General features: G+C 37.5%; 1 long non-coding RNA gene across 1 annotated transcript in view; it reads right to left on the bottom strand.

The window, feature by feature from the left end:
* Positions 1-16,309: 16,309 nt before the first annotated feature.
* The window catches only part of LOC115265441 (uncharacterized), a 57,511-nt gene continuing 54,677 nt past the window's right edge, over positions 16,310-19,143 (bottom strand). Inside the window, exon 2 of the long non-coding RNA XR_003896670.2 lies at positions 16,310-17,082. This is a non-coding gene — a long non-coding RNA (uncharacterized LOC115265441). The remainder of the gene's footprint in view (positions 17,083-19,143) is intronic.

Below are 19,143 nucleotides of genomic sequence, written 5' to 3'. Positions count from 1 at the left end.
TTTAAGCATTCTCTCAAACGATCTTTCTTGGATTTATTCCATAACTTTCATCGGGGTTTGCTTATAAAATTTATGCAGAGATTTTTTTTCTAAAAATCTGAACTTTTGTTAGAAAATCTTTCTGGGATTTCTTCGGAAATTCCTTCAGGAACTCATTAAAAAAATGTGAGATCTATTCGGGATTTTTCTGCAAGGATTCTTACAGAAACTGTCCTAGGGGTTCGTTCACACATTTTGCAAGGAATTCTTTTAGAAAATTTCCCAAGGCTTTTATTACACATATGTTATGTCTCAAGCTTTTCCTCCAGAAAATTAAAAATTTATCCATGGAAAATTTTGAAAAAACTTCCAGAGATTTTTCAATAATTCGTTTAGGACCTTTGCTGAAATCCAACCTAGGATTCTTTTAAAAAATCTTTCACGATTTTATGAAAAAATCTCCCAGCGATTCTTAATGAAATTCTTTCAGGAATTTCTTTGGAAACTCCACATAAATTTACTTTACAATTCTGAAACTGAGTCGTAAATTCTTGCACAAAACCTATTAGGTACTCCTTTGAACTTTAGAATGTCCCCCAGACATTTCTCCAAGAACTCCTCAAGAAAGTCTTGCACGGATAGCTTTCAAAAATGTTACATGGATTCAAGAATTCCTTTCATTAATAATTTGCATAGATTGTTACAGAAATTCATCTACGGATTTCTTTCGATTTTTTCCATTATGATTCCTCCAGAAATTTTCTACAAAACCTTTCACAAACATTCTCAAAAATACTCCATTTTTGGAAAATGCTTCACGAATACATTGAGTATCAGACATTCAAAATCCCTTCAAAATTGTCTCAGAAGTTTCCGAAAGAATTTTTGAGGAAATTCCCAAAAAAAAATCACATTTCTTTAGATATTCCTTCAAGACATTTCTCTTTCAGAAAACGCTCCAAGGATTTCTTAGGAAAGTCTTAGAAGATCATCCAAGGATTCTTTCAGAATTATTTCTTCGGATTCTTTCAGAGATTCTTATAAAGGTGCTTATTGATAGGCTAGAAAACATTCTTGCATAGATTCCTGCATAAATTTACACAAGGATTTCATCATAATTTTCTAAGAAATTCCTCTAGGATTTCCTCCAAGCATACCTCCAAGAATTTCTCTAGGATTTCTACAGTAACTCATTCTAGTCTTCTTGTCTTCTTGTCTTCTTGTCTTCTTGTCTTCTTGTCTTCTTGTCTTCTTGTCTTCTTGTCTTCTTGTCTTCTTGTCTTCTTGTCTTCTTGTCTTCTTGTCTTCTTGTCTTCTTGTCTTCTTGTCTTCTTGTCTTCTTGTCTTCTTGTCTTCTTGTCTTCTTGTCTTCTTGTCTTCTTGTCTTCTTGTCTTCTTGTCTTCTTGTCTTCTTGTCTTCTTGTCTTCTTGTCTTCTTGTCTTCTTGTCTTCTTGTCTTCTTGTCTTCTTGTCTTCTTGTCTTCTTGTCTTCTTGTCTTCTTGTCTTCTTGTCTTCTTGTCTTCTTGTCTTCTTGTCTTCTTGTCTTCTTGTCTTCTTGTCTTCTTGTCTTCTTGTCTTCTTGTCTTCTTGTCTTCTTGTCTTCTTGTCTTCTTGTCTTCTTGTCTTCTTGTCTTCTTGTCTTCTTGTCTTCTTGTCTTCTTGTCTTCTTGTCTTCTTGTCTTCTTGTCTTCTTGTCTTCTTGTCTTCTTGTCTTCTTGTCTTCTTGTCTTCTTGTCTTCTTGTCTTCTTGTCTTCTTGTCTTCTTGTCTTCTTGTCTTCTTGTCTTCTTGTCTTCTTGTCTTCTTGTCTTCTTGTCTTCTTGTCTTCTTGTCTTCTTGTCTTCTTGTCTTCTTGTCTTCTTGTCTTCTTGTCTTCTTGTCTTCTTGTCTTCTTGTCTTCTTGTCTTCTTGTCTTCTTGTCTTCTTGTCTTCTTGTCTTCTTGTCTTCTTGTCTTCTTGTCTTCTTGTCTTCTTGTCTTCTTGTCTTCTTGTCTTCTTGTCTTCTTGTCTTCTTGTCTTCTTGTCTTCTTGTCTTCTTGTCTTCTTGTCTTCTTGTCTTCTTGTCTTCTTGTCTTCTTGTCTTCTTGTCTTCTTGTCTTCTTGTCTTCTTGTCTTCTTGTCTTCTTGTCTTCTTGTCTTCTTGTCTTCTTGTCTTCTTGTCTTCTTGTCTTCTTGTCTTCTTGTCTTCTTGTCTTCTTGTCTTCTTGTCTTCTTGTCTTCTTGTCTTCTTGTCTTCTTGTCTTCTTGTCTTCTTGTCTTCTTGTCTTCTTGTCTTCTTGTCTTCTTGTCTTCTTGTCTTCTTGTCTTCTTGTCTTCTTGTCTTCTTGTCTTCTTGTCTTCTTGTCTTCTTGTCTTCTTGTCTTCTTGTCTTCTTGTCTTCTTGTCTTCTTGTCTTCTTGTCTTCTTGTCTTCTTGTCTTCTTGTCTTCTTGTCTTCTTGTCTTCTTGTCTTCTTGTCTTCTTGTCTTCTTGTCTTCTTGTCTTCTTGTCTTCTTGTCTTCTTGTCTTCTTGTCTTCTTGTCTTCTTGTCTTCTTGTCTTCTTGTCTTCTTGTCTTCTTGTCTTCTTGTCTTCTTGTCTTCTTGTCTTCTTGTCTTCTTGTCTTCTTGTCTTCTTGTCTTCTTGTCTTCTTGTCTTCTTGTCTTCTTGTCTTCTTGTCTTCTTGTCTTCTTGTCTTCTTGTCTTCTTGTCTTCTTGTCTTCTTGTCTTCTTGTCTTCTTGTCTTCTTGTCTTCTTGTCTTCTTGTCTTCTTGTCTTCTTGTCTTCTTGTCTTCTTGTCTTCTTGTCTTCTTGTCTTCTTGTCTTCTTGTCTTCTTGTCTTCTTGTCTTCTTGTCTTCTTGTCTTCTTGTCTTCTTGTCTTCTTGTCTTCTTGTCTTCTTGTCTTCTTGTCTTCTTGTCTTCTTGTCTTCTTGTCTTCTTGTCTTCTTGTCTTCTTGTCTTCTTGTCTTCTTGTCTTCTTGTCTTCTTGTCTTCTTGTCTTCTTGTCTTCTTGTCTTCTTGTCTTCTTGTCTTCTTGTCTTCTTGTCTTCTTGTCTTCTTGTCTTCTTGTCTTCTTGTCTTCTTGTCTTCTTGTCTTCTTGTCTTCTTGTCTTCTTGTCTTCTTGTCTTCTTGTCTTCTTGTCTTCTTGTCTTCTTGTCTTCTTGTCTTCTTGTCTTCTTGTCTTCTTGTCTTCTTGTCTTCTTGTCTTCTTGTCTTCTTGTCTTCTTGTCTTCTTGTCTTCTTGTCTTCTTGTCTTCTTGTCTTCTTGTCTTCTTGTCTTCTTGTCTTCTTGTCTTCTTGTCTTCTTGTCTTCTTGTCTTCTTGTCTTCTTGTCTTCTTGTCTTCTTGTCTTCTTGTCTTCTTGTCTTCTTGTCTTCTTGTCTTCTTGTCTTCTTGTCTTCTTGTCTTCTTGTCTTCTTGTCTTCTTGTCTTCTTGTCTTCTTGTCTTCTTGTCTTCTTGTCTTCTTGTCTTCTTGTCTTCTTGTCTTCTTGTCTTCTTGTCTTCTTGTCTTCTTGTCTTCTTGTCTTCTTGTCTTCTTGTCTTCTTGTCTTCTTGTCTTCTTGTCTTCTTGTCTTCTTGTCTTCTTGTCTTCTTGTCTTCTTGTCTTCTTGTCTTCTTGTCTTCTTGTCTTCTTGTCTTCTTGTCTTCTTGTCTTCTTGTCTTCTTGTCTTCTTGTCTTCTTGTCTTCTTGTCTTCTTGTCTTCTTGTCTTCTTGTCTTCTTGTCTTCTTGTCTTCTTGTCTTCTTGTCTTCTTGTCTTCTTGTCTTCTTGTCTTCTTGTCTTCTTGTCTTCTTGTCTTCTTGTCTTCTTGTCTTCTTGTCTTCTTGTCTTCTTGTCTTCTTGTCTTCTTGTCTTCTTGTCTTCTTGTCTTCTTGTCTTCTTGTCATCTTGATATCTCGTTTTATTTTCTGGTCGTCTTATGGTCTTGTTTCTTAACCAATCTAAACGCTATAAATTATGTAATACCTTTCCCAAGAAATCTGCCTATTTTGCATTAATTTTCAGAGCCTTCACGCATGCAAAATTGGCTACGATTAAACGCCAACTTCATTAGCACTGATTGGATAACGTCATGACTTGTAACAAGCCAAAACGCATCACATCCAATTGCTTGTTAAATTAAAACTTCATCTCTATTACATGACCCGTTTCTAATGAAGCTTGCATAAATCAACTCTCATTAGTAGTGGCTACTCATAAAATTGACATACCAACCTCGCACCGCACCGCTCCACCGAGTCCCCAAAGCCCTTATAAGGCATCTTCAGTTTCTCTTGGCTGTAAAAACCATAGCAAAATACTTGAAATAATTGCGCCACACAACAGTATACGGCTCGTCTTCCATCTCCTTTTCCACACATTCCCCACACGCCTTCTTCCATCCACCTTCGCCATCTCCGAAGAAGACGATCAAAACGATCTTTCATCATCGCATCGTTCGTCGCCGTTGCCGCCGACTTCCACCACCATAGTTGGCGTTGGTTGTCCGCGGTCAACTAACTCCGGGGGAAAAAAAGGAAATAAGACAAGAAAATCTCAGGCTTCTAGATCTGTTCGCAAACCGAGCCAGTCAGTCAACCCAACCCGCGTGCACGCAGGTCGTGATCGACCGCTAATTCAGCTCCTCGAAAAGTGCACTCCTCGACGCATCCATCTCGATCATCGTCATCATTTCTCACTCGTTGTCGTTACTCATTCGCGGTAAAGATTGCAGAGCTCTCGGACAACGGCCTGGACCAAACCCAGACTACTGCATGTCCCGATGAAAAAGTGATCAAAAAATACAATTCAATGTATTGTTACAACATCAAAATTTATAACAGTTTTACCATCAAATATGATGTTTAGTACTTCAAGTTACTGCTGTGAAAACTCTCCCAGAAATGTACACCCAGACAACCAATTTGTGCGTAAAAAAGTTTATGACCTTATCTCCATTGGGACAAGGCCTGCTTCTCAGCTTTAAGTGTTATATGAGCACTTCCACAGTTATGAACTGAGAGCTTCTTCTGCCAATGACTTTTTTGCATGTGTATATCATGTGGTAGGCACGAAGATACTCAAGAAGGAAGTCAAAGAAATTTCCTCAACGAAAAGTTCCTGGGCTGGCTGGGATCAAACCCATCACCCTCAGCACGGTCATTCTCGATACCCAGGCCTTTACAGCTGTGGCTATAAGGACTTTCTTATAGATAAGGACTTAAAGAGCTATATTATACGATTTACGATGCGTACTTTTACAATATAATGGTAGCATTTTATGCTAGTTTGGCAAATTATCTGGAGTTTAAAACTATGTAGCGTAATTTACGCATAGCATCTACTACCCAGACAACCTGGAATCGCATAATGATGCATGCTGTACATCGTATAAAGTACTATTTCAAGTCACTATCGTATATATGTACGGCTGAGGGACAATTTTCATCGCATATGATGTTATTTTTTTTTTGAACTTACTGCGATGTATCTGGTAAAATCATATAAGAGTGCAAATTAACTTTTATAATGTATGACTCTACATCGTAGCAGACGATATTCCGATGTTTTGTTGCGATGAACTTTGCTTATTCGCAAAAGCGTTCGAGTGAACTCGTGAACTGTCAATTGAATTCGCATAGTTGCGTACTGCGATTATTATACGACTTCGCTTGGTGCTTTTCTAATTATGTCAGTTTAACTCGCATTGGTGTACAAACTAAATCGCATAAAAGTGAAAATAAACTCGTTCAAATTTACATACAAATTCGCATAAGCTAGAATCGTTAACGTTGGCATTTTGCGATGTGATATGTGATAACAATGGAAGAGGTGCTGTTGGAGTGCCAAAAGCTTAAAGAAAGTGAAAAGTCATCGTTATGGTTACAAAACAATTTACAAATTCATCATTTTTGTTTTGTTGACCTTATAATTAACAATGGGTGGTGCTAGCAAGAGAGGAGTAGTGGTACTGTGCGGGAAATCATGCTACATCATTTTGATTTCCAAAGAGCCTGCCGAACACGTACAGCGCACGAAACCAAGTGCATTCCAACAAGCATTGAGGTGAGTTAGAATGTCATGACATTTAATCAGTATGTTTCATAAGTAGTGTTTGGTGCAAAGTGTGAAGTGCCGCTCGATAATCCATTGATTATTAGTTCGATACTAAGGTGACAAGATTTTTTTTATTCCGAATATTTTTAAGTCGCATAAGGTGCTATATTACGTCGCAATAGTGCATACCGTACATCCCTTAAGCTATCGCTTCAAGTCATATAGCGTAATTATTTTTCTTTCAATGCACGTATAGCGCCTCCACTTTTGCACGCATAAGGCACCTTTACTGCATCTTATGCGATGTAACTTTACCGCATCTTATGCGATGTTACTTTACCGCATAAAAGTACGTATAACATAAACATAAACTTCATTATACGTGCAAATTGGTTGACTGGGTAGCCCTCCATGGTTAGGGCAAATTTGTAACTATAGAAAAGGCAGTCCAATGAAAGGATTTTCATCCATATCACATCGTCAACATATACCATCCTCGCTAATATAAATTTGTATGTGTACTTTTGCGATTTTATTTGTGCATTTATGCAACTTCATCCTTACACCAATGCGAATTAAATAGACACCATAAAATAAAGTAGCAAGTGAACTACGTATAATCATCTCAGTACGTAGTTTTGCGATAGTAACTCAAAATAGTACTTTGTACGATTTTATGCGCGCATTGTTTTGTGACTCCTGGTTGTTTGTACAATAGAATCAATACTTAACTTTTCGAAATTTTCATCACTTCTACTATTTATCTTATGGTTAATTTTATCCGGGTGTGGCGTCGTCGTTCATCCATCCATCCAATCGTCGTTATCCGTTGTGTGTCGGATAAAAGGAGCAACCAGCCAGAAGCAGCCCAACATTCGTGAGTTGCGTAGAGTCTCTTCATCACGTAAGAGAAAATAATAATGATTGTAATTGCTTTGACCCCCGAATTTTTTCACCACGGTGCAGCGGCGTGGCGTGCCACACTCTTTCTGGGGCTTCGAAGTTGTTTTCCAGTCAGTCCCACGGCCAACTCGAGGAGGGTCCCAACAAGCGAGTGAGCGAGCGTGGGTTCATAACGGCCGGCAGCGGCGCGAATGACGACGAACGGGCGGCGCCCGGCCGGGAAGAGAGAGATTTTCTTCAGAATTCGGCGATTTCGGACAGGAAAATGCCAAACTATGTAGCTAACTGCTCGGCTCGTTGTCGGCGGTGCACGGCGTGTGTATGGGAAAAGTTTATAACAAAAAAATAGGCATCGTCAAATTTTTCGCTATTTAAAAATAGAGGCTTTCAGCTTTCATTTGCAGGGTCCCTCAAAAAAATCCACCGAGGGATCCCGAACAACTTTTTCAGAATACTGTTTTTCCCCATACAAAATGCACGGTTCCAAATTAATCCCTATTTCTACTTAACAAACATACCCAATTTTTGTATGAAAAAGTTCCCCCGATGGAATATTTCGATGTTGGGCTTGAATGAAAGCTGGTAGCGTCAACTTTCACGTAGCGTAAAAATTAGCGATGCCTATTTTTTTGTAATAAATTTGTTCTACCAGACACACCGTGCGGTGTGTTGCGTGGATGAAAATTGTCCACCGATTATCAACCGGGACCGATCTTTGGTTGGGTGGTTGAGAAACGTAATAATTTTGAGGGGTGATTTTAAATCTTTAAATTTTGTTTTTGCTGAAGAGATGAACGGAAAGGATGTAGAATCAATTTAAGAATTGAACTCTTGGTAAAAAAAAGTCAACAATCCTTCCACAAATTTTACCTTCATTGGTTTTCATTAGTGTGTTTGTTGTGGTGCCCACTCTTCCACCTTTCAACGATCAACAATATCTAATTATTCACAAACAGTAACAGCAATGTATTGTTAATAATACCTTAATCCGAGTTATAACGAGAAAAGTCACACCAAGTGGTAGGTGAATCATTCAACCATTTTTCGTCCGTTGAATTATGGTCAGATGAAAGGAGCTAAACGTTTGATGAACGTGACAACTTATTTCCGCTGGCTGGCATGGGCTGTTTCGTGAGGCATGAAGATTGGTGGAACGATTGAAATAAATGCTAAATTACGCGATGTTTAATTCGATTGGAAAAGTTTCCACGCTAGAACGGCCACCACAATCGGTTGTCACCGTGACTTGACGACGGACATGCAATTAGGTGAAATGCTGAACGATTTGTAAGCTTAGAAAGGATGCTGCCTGTATTTGAGAATCGGCTACACTGGTATTAATAAGTTTTGCTGACGATGAGGTAAACTTATAAACAGTGTTACCTTTGGAAGGTTATAAACATTCAGATTCAAGAATGCGTATGGGTCAAACTCTGTGTAAATGATTTAAAGTATCCTTTGCTCAAAAAAGCTTCTTAAAGGTTTGAGAATATCTTATATTATGGTTAAAAAGTTAAACCATATCTGAATTTTGACTCTAAACAATGCAAAAGCTCGAGTTCTAGAGAAAAAGTTTGAATTATTGGGATCATTGAATGAAATGTTTCCTGTTGTAAGAAATTTCAAGTTTGGTGCTTGTGGTAAATCCTAGAACAATTTATGGAGTAATACCTTCAAGAATCCATGAATGAAATAAGCAGGTTTTCCTAAAGATGTCACACAACGGTTTTCTAAAAACAACCCTTGAGGAATTCTGAGAGCAACTTCTAGAAGAGCTCTTACATGCATCCTTGAATAAGAAACTTCCAGAGAAATACCTTGAAGAGACTAAATAAAGTAGAATTTTCATGAGAATATTCCAGAGAAACCCCTTGAGGCATCTTGTAAAGAATATGAAGGAATTTCATCAGAAATTCTTGGACGAATCTCTTCCAGAAGATATTTTTGAGAAATCTCTTGAGGATTTTTAAAACCTCTCTTTTGAGATTTTTTTTTTTGCAATATTCCGTAGGACATTCTAAAATGAAGGTTCCGAATGCCGTTTGGCCAAAAAATGAATGATGTACTTAAGCGATCATACCACTCTTCCCAGTCTCAGAATAACTTGAAAGAACAGCCTATGAGTCAAAGAAGGAAAAATCTGTGATAAAACACAGCCAACTATTCTCTGAATGTCAAAACTAGAAAGAATAGCCTATGATTAAAAGAAGGAAATATTTCTGATAATCATATTGGCAGTTAGAATGTCCAAAACTACTTCTGAGTTTTGATCACGATTCGGCCTAACGGCATTCGGCCAAATGACCCTTTCGGCCAAACGGCATTCGGCCATATGGCCGGACACCGTTCACAGCGTAATACTTTACATTACTCTTTGTGAAATTTCTGAAGATTTGCAGGAATAAATATAAAAATGTCTGAAAAAACGACAGACTCAATTCCCAGGAGAAAATCCTGGAGCTGTTTATGATTGAAAGAATTCGTCTTTGTTAATTTATATTTTATTCAGTTATTCATCAATAAATTGCAAGGAAAATCATTTGAGAAATGCCGGGTACACCTAGTTGAGTATCTTGAATAATTTCTGGACGAACCCCTTTAGGATTCCTGGGAAAAATCTTACTTGGCGAAATGCCTTTGGGTGCCGGGGTTCGTGGCATAGTGGCTACACGTTTGCTTCATAAGCAGATGGCCATGGGTTCCGTCCCAGCCCCGGCACTTCCGTCAGTTGTTCTTTCCTCCTGAGAGCAGCTGACACTGACCCTCTTCTGAGCCCATGGCTCAAATGAACCCGGATACTACGACATCGACGAAAGGTAACCCATAATGGACCCCCAATCGGACTGGAAACAGGAACAATCAAAAGCCACACATCAACATCCTCGTGCTCATCATTCTACTATGATAGGGTAGAAAGTGGAAGCAGCGCAACGGTAACCAGTTCGATGTAGTACAATTAGAATAGAATATATTTAGGCGCTGTACAAAGTGTATGAACAGCTTCCGATTGGAATCTCTCACGCAGTGCCCTAGTGGACAATAGAGCTGTTAATTAGGTTAAGTGATTGAGGAATAGAAAAAATGCCTTTGGGAATGTTCTTGAGAAAATTGAAAAAAAGAGGAATTTTGGGGGGTATCTCTTGAAGAATTTGCAGAACTCTGAGAGGTTTTCCTTGAATAAATCCAAGAATAATCCATTGGGGAATTGCCAGAGATCTTTTCAGAAAAATTTTTTGGGAAATACCAGAGGGATTCTCTTGAGGAATTTCAAGACGAATCACTTGATGTATTTCTGGAGGATTCTTTTATGAATTCATGAGAAAATCCCTTTAGGATTTTGAAGAGGATTTTAAAGAAAAGAATACCGTGATAAATTCCCAAAAAAAACCTTAGGATATCCCTTGAGGAATGTTTCAAGAATTTGATGATTGATGATGATTTTCGGAAAAAGTTCCTTGGGTAATTCCAGAGAAAATCGTCCCAACAATTCGGGGTGAAGAACTTCTAGTGGAATCTCTTGAGTTGTTCTTGGAGGAATCCCTTTAGGAATTTCTTGAAAACGGCTTGAACAATTTTCTTGAAGTTTTTTTTTTTGAGAAAACCTCTTGAGGGTTTCCTGGAAGAATCACATCAGTCATTGTTAGCACCATCTTTTGAAAAAGTCGTAGGGTAATTGGGTTTATTTCTGCAGGGATAGCTTAGAAATTTCGCGAAAATGTTCTTGACAACTTTGAAAAAAAAAAATGCTTTAGCTATGCACTGAGGACTCCCTTGAGGAATTTCTTGAATCATTTTTCCTTTAGAAATTCCAAGTCGAATGCCTTAAACAATGTCTAGAAGAATCTCTAGAGAAACTCCAGAAAGAATCCCTCGAAGAAATTCAGAGAGATTACCTTGAAGTATTCCTTGAGGAATTTCTTTGATATTTTCCACTGAGGTGAGTTTTTGTACCTTTTGAGGAATTTCAATGGTTTTCAAAACGGAAGATTTGCTAAACAAATGCCACGAAGAACATCTAAATTCTAGAAATAACAGAAGGAAGAATCCTTCCTTCGCTTATATAATATTTAGAGGACTCTTCTGAAGGTGCCCTGCAGCAAATCCTGTGTGACTTCATAGAATTTTCTTCGCCTTCTTTTTTTAAAAGTTGTATCAAGATCTCCCGAAGAAATTCTGGGTTAAGGCGAATTCAAAAAGGGATTACTTTCTAAATTAAAAAAAAAAAAGTTGAAATTCCAAGGCTTAGCTTTACTTATCAAACGAACAATCTGTTCCAATCGAATCCAAAATCTATTTACATATTTTTAGAGGAACTCTAGCAAGAATTTCAGGCGGATTACTATGAAGTGTTTCGGTTCGATAAATTTATAGAATTATATGTTTGAGTTCTAAAGATTCTCTTCCCAAATTAAGGATGGGGTGAATATGGCGAACTCACGACAAAACCCATAGAAACATGCGTGTGTAAACCTTAGAAAAAAGAGAAAACCTAGCAGATCTTGAAAGAATTTTCAATTCCTCTTCAATCAATTTCCTTTTTTTATAAACATGTATTTTAACTTAAAGCTAATTCCACACTCCGAATCGACTAGAAATTCATCTGGGATTTCCGACAATGACAATTGCGGATTGCTAGATTGCGAACCTGGCTTTTGGAGAAATGGTGGTTGGCCAATTGGCAGTGGTGTCATCGAGATTACTCCAAGTTACTCACTGAGTAACCAGCTCTGGGTATCTTTAGAAAGTCATCAAAAATCCTTTACGTATGCCTTCAGAAATTCCTTCTGCGAATTCTTGAGAAAAGCTTCCAGGGATTTCAAGGAATTTAGCCAGAAATTCCTCTGAAAATTCCGTCAGCAGTTCTTCCATTGACTCGATTAGAAAATTCTTAGTTTCCTTTAAAATTTCTTTTGAAGTTTTTTATAAATCAATTTAAGAACTTTTTTTTTATAAAAACCTTCACTGGATTCCTTCCGATGTTGCTGCATATGAGAACATTCTCCAGAAGTTTTATTGAGAAAATGTTTTATGGATATTATTGAAGAAAGAACATCTTCCATGAATTGCTACAGTATTTGTACTAGAATATCCGTTAGAGGAACCTGCAAAAAATTCTCAGAGAATTACCCTTCAAAAGCATCTTCATATCAGAAATCCGTACGCGAATCCTTTCAGGAATTTGTCAAAAGCGTTCGAGATATTTTCTTATGAATTTCTTCAGAAATTTCGAACGGAATTATTTTAGGTAGATTTCTATGGATTCATTTCAAAAGTCCACGAGTAGTTTCTTTAGAAATTCTTCTAAGGTTCGTTAAAGCAAACTTCCGGAAATTTCTCCCGGAATTTCTTTAAAAATTCCTAAAGGGATTGCTTCAGATATTCTTTCAATGATAATTTCCAAATATCTTGGAGTGGATTCTTCAAACTCAAACCCAAGGATTTCTTCAGAAATTCATTCAGACTTCAGACAGTCCACCAGATTTGTGCCAGAATTGCTCTAGGGATTCAATTGGGAATTTCCGCACGAATGTGTCCAGGAATGTGTCAGAGGCTCCTCATCCAGAGATGTTTACAATATTACTTCCAGTGAGTCAGGCAGGAATTCCTGCAGGATTTCAAACAGAAATTCTTTCAAAATTTCCGCAAGATCATCCGGCATTTCCTTATAAGTTACACCTAAAAAGTTATCCACGAAATCTTTAAGAGATATATTCAGTAATATTTCCTAAGAATTTCTACAGAAATTCCTTTAGTAATATCTCAAAAGGTTTTCTAAAGGACGTCTAACAATCTTTTTACAGGCGCTTTTCAGGCGTTCCTAGAGATTTTTTTAAGAAATTCGAATAAAGATTGCTCCACGAAAACCTTCCCTAGGAATTTTCCTTAAAATTCCTCAATAAGCTTTCTAATAAATTCACAAAGGGTTTCCACGAGAAGTTTCTCCAGGATTTTCCTCAAAAGTTTCTCCTGGAATTGCTCTAAGAATTCCCCTGAGATTTGTGCAGATATTCGTTCAAAGATTCGTTTAATAGTATTTTAACTTTTACAGAATCCCTGAAGATTTGTTCTTACATTTCTTTATGGAGATATTTTTATTTTCAGTGACTTCTTCGAAATTTCAGAGATTTTTTCGAGCATTTTAGTAAAAGATTTCTTCAAAAGTCAGCCAAGGGGCCTTTCAGAAACACTTTTGAAAAATCTTTAAAAAAAACTATCTTCGGTAATTATTTTAAGGGTTTCTACGAATATTCTTTGAGAAATTGCTTTTATGATTCCTGCAGAAATTCATAACACTTTTTTTTTTAGAAATTGCTCTTGCGATTCCATAAGAATCATCCATCCTGGGATTAATTTAGAGATGCCTGCAGAACTTGTACAGATAACTCCTCCACGGAATTTTAGTAGTTCGTTCACAAATTGCATAAAAACAAAAAAAAAACAAAGAATCTTACAAAAAAAAAATGTCTACCGAAATCACCGACAAAGGTGGTACTGGAGTTATAAACGAAAACCTTTAATAAATTTCTAAGGAATACCTGAAGGATTTTCTGAAAGAATCTTTGGAAAGCCCCGGAGATACCTCTGAAGGAATCCCTAAAATATTTCTTGTGAAACATCTGAAGGAATTTTCACACTAAAACTTCGAGAAACTTTTGAGGAAATTCAATAAATCAGAAGAATCTCTTGAGATATAGTAGAATATCTGATTAAATGGCCGAGAAAATCTAGTAATACCTAGTCCTGAAGGAATGATTTCTGAGAAAGTTTTTGATTTTTTTTTCTATATTTCTAAAGGATAACCCTATAGAAATTTCTAAGAGAATCTCTGAAAAAATCTTCAAATTTTCGTGAGAAGAATTCTCCTGGAATTGCTTTTCTTGAATAAAAAGAACTCTTGGAGAAATCCCTTAAGCAATTCCTATAAACAATTCTTGAAAAATATCAAGTGCAACTTTTGGAGAAATCTCAAGGTAAAGCAATGTTTCTGCAAGAATTTATTCCAGATAAGCTTGAGAACATGATTATACTCTTCTCTTTGAGAGCTTTTCTTGAAAACATACAGGAAGGAATACAAACATGAACATATAAACCAATCCTTGAAGGAATTTCTTAAGGAATCCCTTAAGGAATACCAGGAGGAATTTCTAAAGAAAACCCTGAACCAGTTTTAAGATGAAACTTTTGAGAAATTTATTGAGAAATTTCTGGAGAAGTCACCAGGAAAATGCCAAAAATAGTCTTTGAAAGAATCTCTGGAACAATTTCTGGAGAAATTTTCAAAGAAATGCATGGACATTAATCTAAAGGAACACCTAGAGAAATCTTTCGAGGAATGCTTGCTCAAATCATTATAAGAAAACCTGCGAGAATCTTTATTTCTGTAAAAATTGCAGAAATATTCTAATAAATCCTGAAAGAATCCCCACAGGAATTTCTGAAGGTGTCCCTAGAAGTGATCGTGGAGAATTTTCTGAAAATTTCAAATAAAATTCTTGCCAAGCTCAGAAAAGGAACTCCAGCGAAATCTTTCTTCTGGTATAAACAAATAAATAATTCATTAAATAACGATGCATTGAGGGGCTTTCCCGGAATAATTCTTAATGAGGTGCATTTTTGTTTTATTCTTGATCACTTAACCTAATTTACAGCTCTATTGTTCACTAGGGCACTACGTGAGCGAATTCAATTGACAGCTGCACCTACAGTATTGTACAGCGCCTAAATGTATTCTATTTTACTTTATTGAACTGGCTGCCTTTCTGCTGCTTTCACTTTTCTACTACATGGTAGAATGATGAGCACAAGGATGATGGATGACCGGTGTTCCTTTCCAGTCCGATTGGGGGTCCATTATGAGTAGCAGTTCGCCGGTTTCCAGGTATCCGGGTCCGTTTGAGCCATGGGGCTCAGAAGAGGGTCAGTGTCAGCCGCTCTCGGTGAAGAGCAACTGACGAAAAATTGCAAGTGCCGGGGCTGGGAATCAAACCCATGACCATCCACATATGAAGCGAACGTGTGACCAACTACGCCACGGGCCCCGACTAATGAGGCGCATTAGTGAAGTAATTTATTCTGGGGCGCTGAAATGTGGACAATTTTAGTAACCAGCCCTGAATTTACTATGACAGCACTGCCAATTGGCCACTCGCAGCGCTCACATCGTTTTTGCTCCTGTTTGACATTTTCTCACTATCACAATCTAGTGGTTGCTCGTCCAAACAGAGAACGATTAGCATTGGGCGACAACGTTTTCGTGACAATGTTTTTCGCTATATGTAATTTGTTCTGTTTGTTTCTCCACAATATTGCACGGTAAGAGACGAATGTCGTGAATGGTAAAATCTCTCTTAACAAGAAAAAAATTGCACGAGAGTTTTTAAATACTTTGTTTTGAGCTGCATTGCCAATATTTATACTAAAATATTAATACATTTGCAAGACCGGATCCGAATGTCTTTTATACTATTGTACGGTACTTGAAACAAATAATAAATAACTTCTTCATGTTGGAAAGTGAATGTTAAAAAATATTTTCTGAAACTCACAAATGCATGATTTTTTTTTCAATATTAACATTCTAAAACAGTACGCTCGTACTTGGCCGGGAGTACGAGAGATTGACATCTAAGAGCCGAAGTAGACATAAACTTGTAGAAAGTGTTTCACAAGTTTACGCAAATCGTAAATCGTTCTGTGGCTTAGTTGATTGAAGCGCCGGACAGCGATACGGAGTCGTGGGTTCAACTCCCACCAAAACGAGTAGTAAATTTTTCATCAGGTTGTCTCTCAATTTGTCAACTAATCGCACTTTGCCTTCAACGGCTTTCATTTTCCACGTCTATTTCAGACATACTGGCCGACTGGTATAGCCGCAAAAATTCAATTAATATTATATTGTTAAAAATAAGAGCAATTTTGTTTGACTAAGTTTAAAATTCATTTCGGAATGTGCTTCAAGTCAGACTTAGTACAATTCTCTTCTATTATTTTCGTCTGTAAACAATTGCCTTAGGGTTATAATTAGTTATTTAAATCATTACCTAAAACAGTTGAATGCAAACGAAAAAGTTCACACTGCGATAATGATACCATCATTACACACTTTAACATCCCTCCTCAAAGCCGAAGGTATCATCACTGTTGTGAAACACACACCGTAATATGCTTTCCTCTCAGTGGGGGTCCTCCCAGCAACGGATAGCCCGGAAGTGGCTGTGAATTCCGAAAACGGCCCTAATGGCTCGAGAAATGATGTTGTCCCAAATTGATATTGACGCCGCCGGTCGGTGAAGTCTTCATCGATTAGCTCTGAAACATACCTGATGCCGAAATTCCAGCGAAACAGTCGTCTCCCGCCCTTCTGCGATCACCACCAGAAACGGCTGCTTTTCTTCAATCCGATTGCGTTGCTTTTCTTTTTTTGTTTCTCCAATTTGACTCGCGCGCGACTCTTCTCCTGTGATGATGCCGCTCTAATCCACTGTCAATGACCCGTTCATTAGGCAAAACATCGCCCAACCAAACCAACGGATCGCTTCTTCTCTCCAGCCAGCGGTCGGTAGTATATCGGCTCCTCTTTTGCGCGAAGGTTTTTGTTTATAAAATATCGTTTCCCCAATCCCCTCGGGGAGTCACCACCGCTCTCTTCTCCTTTCACCACTGACTGGCTGGAATCAGCTCTTGGATTTTAAACCTTCACTTGCCTTATTCGAGCACAGACAAACACAACGCTGCTGCTGGTAATAACACAAATCAAAGGCTATACATCTTATTTCTTCGGCTCTTCCTGTGCTATGTTTAACTTCACTGCACTTTTTCACTCTTCCAAGTTGACTTTTCACGCTCCAACGATTATTATGTGGTCACCACATCCCAATCCCATCCGTTCGGAACACGCCAATGCCAAACCAAATCCAGAGCACCGGCCAACATTAACACACCAACGGAGCTCAAACGCCAAACGCAAAGATCCTATGCATTCGTTCGCGACGCGATGCACTCCCAGAAAACAACTCGCTCTCCTGGCGTAGATGTAGCTGTGTAGAGACCCGTTCAGGTTCAAACTCCACGCGCGCGCACGCCCGCCGCTTCGATCGTATTTCGATCGCTACTAAAGTCCACCGGCAGCGGCGCGGTTTGTCTTCCTCTGCTCTGCGTCACTCTGCAACACTCGATCACCCACTCTGCAAAAAAAAAGATCCGAAAATAAAAGGGTATCAATAGGCGCGAAAGAGAAGGCGCAAAGTCTTGAGAATCTTGTTGACTTGTGTGAGTGTTTTTTTACGTGTTTTTGCCATTCAAGTAGGAGTTCAAACATGCGAGTGAGTTCTACCGCGCGCAGACGGTATCCATCCATCCAGTCGGTTCCAGTATCGAATGGGACCGGAGACCAGCAGAGACCACTGAACAAGAGCGCAAACTCCTTCGCACACCCTCAATGCTTTAACAGTGGCGGCCGAACGGCATTCAATATTTTTTGGTCACTAGATTTCGTTTGTGTTTGAATGGAAATGAACAATAAGTAGGGTAAATGTACCAATAGTGGTGCTATTAGTAGCTCCTTGTACTAAAATAATTGTATGAAATTGATAATACTACAAAATAAAAATCGTTAATCGGTAGTTTTTTACTTAAATTTGCTAGGAAAAATGTAAAAAGCATTATTTATTTCAGTTTTTGCACCAACTATAGGTACACCGTTCCTATTATGGAGGTAAAATTTAACATTTTTTCCTATAGTGGCGCATCCCATTGAATTCTTATGGGACCACTATAGGAACACTACCACCGATATAGGTGCAAAGGAGCAAAAAAAGTAAAATAATTATTTAAAATAGGTTTTCCGCCAAATCCTGAATGCAAAACTGAATTAATGTTATTAATTAAGTATGATACATCTATTAAAAATGCCATTTGCAAGCTTTTTGGTCGAAATAGTGCTAAATTGCCACTACCTCCACTAAGGGAGCTTTTACCCTAGTCATTTAATTATGATGTTTGAGCTTTTTATTCGTGAACGGACACCTAGATATTTATAAACTCAGGAATGAATTACAGATTGCATGGAAATGACTTCAAAATTGCGCCTACGCTTTTTCATGTTCTTCTTTAGAATGTTCTCCTCAAACTCCTCGGCCAGCATCAGAAATTCCTCTAGGAATTTTTAATAAACTTGTCAAAATTTGTGTTCATAAAAAGGAGATTCTCGCGGGATTTCCCAGAAAAAATTCTGCAAGAATTCCACCAAAGATTTCTCCTGATATTCCTTGAATTTCTAATTCATTTCTTTGAAAAATTCTCCAGGGGTTTCTAAATATCTTCTAGTCTACGGGTTCCCTCAGAAATTCTATCAGAAATTCCTCCTGTAATTCCTTAAGTGATAATTTAGGAAGTTCCTTTAAGGATTGCTACAGAAGTTTATGTATATTTTCCTTAAAGTATTTCTCGAACATAACTAAAGGAATTTCTTCGGGAATATTAAAGAAATTTCGTTCAGAAGTTTTACTTTGGTGTATCTCCGGAAATTCTTTTAGAAATTTCTCATTTCTTTTTTTTTTAAACGAGTTTCTTCACAAAACAGTTTTTCACAGAGATTCTGGATTCTTTCAGAACTTGTTCTGGGGTTTTCTATTAGGGTTTTTAGATATATTTGCAGAAACATCTTCAGAAATTACCCAACTAACAATCGTTCATTTAACAAGCGCATTCATGACAAATTAATTCAGCAAGGTGCTGAATAACATTTTTATAATTTTCAGGTACAACCTTTGCTCGGGTTTTGTTCACACAAATTTGAAGAAATTAAAAGGCCTAGTGTTGTGTACCAACTGAACTATTTGTTGTTAAAAGCGTTTTAGAAATATATAGTAAAGCTATTATTCAGCTTTAGCAAAATGATTAAAAATAAATATTATTCATTTTTTTTCATTTTCCACCAGTTTATGATTGGAATTTATGCTATGAACAATTACTATGAAATAATAACTGCACATAAATTTACCTAAATCAGGATTCGAACTCGAGACCCGTCGATTGCCAGCCGCATGCCTTCCTATCTGCGCCATCCTAAAAATAATGAATTGAAGCACTCAAATCAAAACATAAACTTCCCTTGGTTTCATAATGATCACACTTCGACTCCTATTCAGCAGTTGTGAATTACAACAGAACTACAGAACATTATGGTTATCAACTGAAGAACACATTTGTTCAGCTGCTGTTCAGTAAAAACACGTGTTTTTCAT

Source organism: Aedes albopictus, chromosome 2 (assembly GCF_035046485.1).
Source record: "Aedes albopictus strain Foshan chromosome 2, AalbF5, whole genome shotgun sequence".
In the NCBI taxonomy this organism is placed as follows: domain Eukaryota; kingdom Metazoa; phylum Arthropoda; class Insecta; order Diptera; family Culicidae; genus Aedes; species Aedes albopictus.
The sequence above is the reverse complement of the archived record's forward strand: the minus strand, read 5'-3'. Positions and strand labels throughout refer to the sequence as shown.